We start from the raw sequence: 4,080 nt of genomic DNA on the forward strand, positions 1-4,080 counted from the left end.
CTGAAATTGGTCTGTAATTTGACAATTCACATTTGTCACTATTTTTAAACACAGGGGTTACACGAGCAATTTCAGTTACATCATATCCGTGCTATATTTTAATAAATCAATATTAAAATCACCCATAATATAAACTAATTTGCTTTCTTTCAGTAGCGGTGAGATCTTTGAATCAAAAGTAGCATTAAAGTTATGCGTATTTATACCTGGGGCTTATACATAGTGCCTATCACAATATTTTTTCCTACTGATTGACAAATCTCAATAAAAACAGACTCACACATACCATCATCACTAACCAGATCAGGTCTCTCAAAATAGGAGTAAGAGTCCTTTATGTTTCACCTTGTTTTTGGATATCTCAGCCATTTCAAAACCGATTGTCATCGAATAAACTTTTGATGCCCCTTAGAACTGCATTCCCCCTTACATCTCATAGAGTGATTTCTGAATATCTCGCAAAATGTTAAGAGCTAAATCTACACCTCGACCAGAACTGTACACACCCTTTAGGTTGAAATGTCCTCAACCTGTACACTGGTAATAATGTGCATACGTAGTATCCTGCACCGTTATCTTTCCAGTATTAAAGTTGAAAACAAATTCCAATTCTCTTCAGAATCATGACACTAAGTCTGGCAGGGAAGGATGTCGGCTGCTGGTGCCAACAAGAACCTATGTAGTACATAAATTCATTCAATTTTCGATCATCTGCGTCCAGATCCGGTCCAGAGATTGCATCCTGATTTACCGTTGTGCCACAATAATATGTGCATCAAGTATGACAATACTGTAGTAATCGACTTACTGAAACTGCATCGGTCTTTTTAATACACTCGAGACACAGCATTGAGCATGTTTATTTTCATACTTCACTTGACATGTTGTATACATAATACGATATACTTGGCAAATAAAAAAATAAAAACAAGTATAAGATGCAAAAATAAGTATGACATAAAGTGGATCGTGAAAAGAAAATGTGTCAGCATTATCAAAGACAGTTTTCATAAATATGTTATACAGGGCCTATAGCAACAATGGCGTATACTGAAAGAACAATTTAAAAAAGACACGTGTTTGAGCAGCCAGTGATACATATGGCTTATATATCTGAGCAGTCGCTATGTGATTAGTACTGGTCATTAGCACCTATCATTAGGAGAAAAAAAAATGATAGATAGATATAATCATTAAAAAGATACGCCCACTGGGCATGTTAACGAAAAATGAAAGGCTTGCACGTGGTTGCTCACAGTCTGTACCATTACGATTAGGTAACCTTATAATACACGAGTACAACACTGTTTTAATTCCCATGGTGAGATTTTAGTTTACTAGCATAGGCTTTTGTGTTATGTTGTGCCCTGCATTGCATTTTGTGTGATTAAGCGGTATATTGTTGATGGAAAAAAAAAAAAAAAAGGTCTCCAGCGCAACAAGTGCCACTTTACGTACGCACTTTCGGGATATAACAGTGGGGGCCCAAAGTGGTGGCACCTTATGTATTCCTTTGTATGGTTCAAAAAAGTGGGGGCCCCGCAGCACCCCGCCCCGATTCTAGTTTGCAGGCACAAACCCTTGTTGGTCGTATTAGGAGTCTGCATGTGCCAAGACTAATACACGCAACACTGCACTGCAGCCTCTCCCAGCTACAACACAGGGCCTATGGGACAGTGCTGAAGCGGTGCATAGTAGTCTTGGCGCAGACTCCTTTACGACCAAGAAGGGTTTGTGCCTGCAAACTACCCCGATTCCGCCCGCCCTGTGGCCAGAATTGAAGGAGGCAGGTTATTCGGGAGAAGAAGACTGGTATAATTATTATACACTAGTAGTGTGTTTTGCGAAAATGTATAGGCCTATTACGAAGAAAGAATGATATCCAAATTTACTACTCAGCTTGTAACTTTGCAGTTGTGATTACTGGCTGAGGTGTTATTTTGAAAAAGATAAATAAATACCAATGAAAAAGGCGGTGTGTATGTGTGTTGTGTATTATCAGCATGACTGCTCAGATCAGATAAAGTTGAGGATAATACAGTATATAGTTCATTGGAAAAAAAATGTTTACCGGAGATAATACCATAGACTATTAGAATGACAAAAGGCATTGATTGATGATAAGTACAGTATGTGGGTATATAACTGATAACCTGTTACAAGTATAGGTATGTTTGGAAAGTGAGGTATCGACGCGCATTTTACAAACAGAAAACTAAAAACTCAATATCACAACCAACCATGCAATCAATATCATGCACAGTGCTGTAGTGGCATCGCCTACTCATTAACATCCCTCTATTGTTTTAGAAAGATAACAAACGATATTTTGATTGATGTTGCATTTCTGATCGTACATATTGCAGAAAGACGGGTAATGTACATATGGTTTGGACTCTCCCAGCTATTGCCAAGTCTTTCAGCGGAGACTCAAAACCGTTTGTCCGCATTTGGGATAAAAGAGCTATGCACTTTTTATATATGCACGTAAAAGAACCCGCTTCATTAATAATAATAATAATAATAATAATAATGATGATGATGATGATGATGATGATGATGATGATAATAATAATGATGATGATAATAATAATAATAATAATAATAATAATAATAATAATAATAATAATAATATTCAGTTCTTAGAGCGCATAATACCATAAGATATTCTCTATGCGTGTACACAATTAATGAAAACAAAATCTATCACGTATATTTCTCTATTCAAACATGTAATCAAAAATTATCAACAACTTAAGTTTTCAACACAGATTTGAATTTATCAAAATCTGTAACGCATCTAATACTGTGAGGGAGATCATTCCATAATGATGGTGCCATTTTTCCAAGAGCCCTATTACCAAATGTCTTAGATTTGACACTTATTTCAGAGAGGACATTTTTTGATTTTGAGCGCAGATTACGACCAGGATGATATGGCTTGATTACATCTCTTGTAAAGATCAGTGTGAAATACCAATGAAGTGATCACACACACACATACATACACACACACACACACACACTGACACACACACACACACACACACACACACACACACACACACACACACAACTACGATTTTTTTAAAGTTACTTTGTACAGTAATACCAGTTGAGTTTATCGGATTAGGTATAATCATTTGAAATAAATTGAATTAAATTGAATGTGTGGGCGTACATTGAATTCACTCTTTGATTTGATACGTATACCGTGACGGCGAATATCGACAGGTCCAGGTGAAGTTGATGATTTCATTGAAAATATTACAAGGCGATGCAGCTTATGATAAGAGGAAAAGGTTCGATCATATGGGTAGACATGACATATGAATTATGTTTGTTGGCAAATGAGAGGATGTATACTTGTGTCAATGCGCGTTTTACAGACAGAGAAATGAACTTAGTACTTGTAGGCCTATACTTCATAATCAAATTGATAAAGCATCAATACAATCAATCACAAATTCACAAAGTCATGTAATAAGCCGATTGCTTTCCGAATGAATTATTCGATGGCGTAAATACTCATTGCCATGGGGTCCGACTTTCATTGTTGCTTTTAGATATATACATTGTGCGTAACAATTCAATTACTTAGTACTTTGATGGATGTATATTTTTATAGCAATTAATATAATGCTAGTATGCATTCTCTCGTTTATCTTGAAGAATTGCAGGTATTAGTTGTGCTCTACGATTTCGACTATGATTCTACCCTAGCATTTAAATAGAAAATGGTTGGATGGTTTTTATCTCAGCAGTAATTGAAATAATTTACTCTTCATGCGTCATTACTGGAGAAAACTTCCTGAGATAGTATCAAATCATGCAAGTAATTTCCAATGTTTGTAACGGTTCGTGGAAGCGTGTGAAGCTCGTGACCAGCTGCACGTATTACCTGGCTGGTGCACAAACAATTCTACGTCTTCCCCGTTCGTTCACCATCTAGGTAGTGTATGGTTCATCTACAGGTAAAAAGGGTATCATTAAAATTCTGTATAAACAAAACGCGAGCATGCATGCAGGGGCTCAACGTGCATGTGTGGTATACGTGCATGACCGACATGTGAGATGATA

This window comes from Diadema antillarum, unplaced genomic scaffold (assembly GCF_040938485.1).
Source record: "Diadema antillarum isolate AM-2024a unplaced genomic scaffold, OU_Dant_1.0 seq00000070_RagTag, whole genome shotgun sequence".
Lineage (NCBI taxonomy): Eukaryota > Metazoa > Echinodermata > Echinoidea > Diadematoida > Diadematidae > Diadema > Diadema antillarum.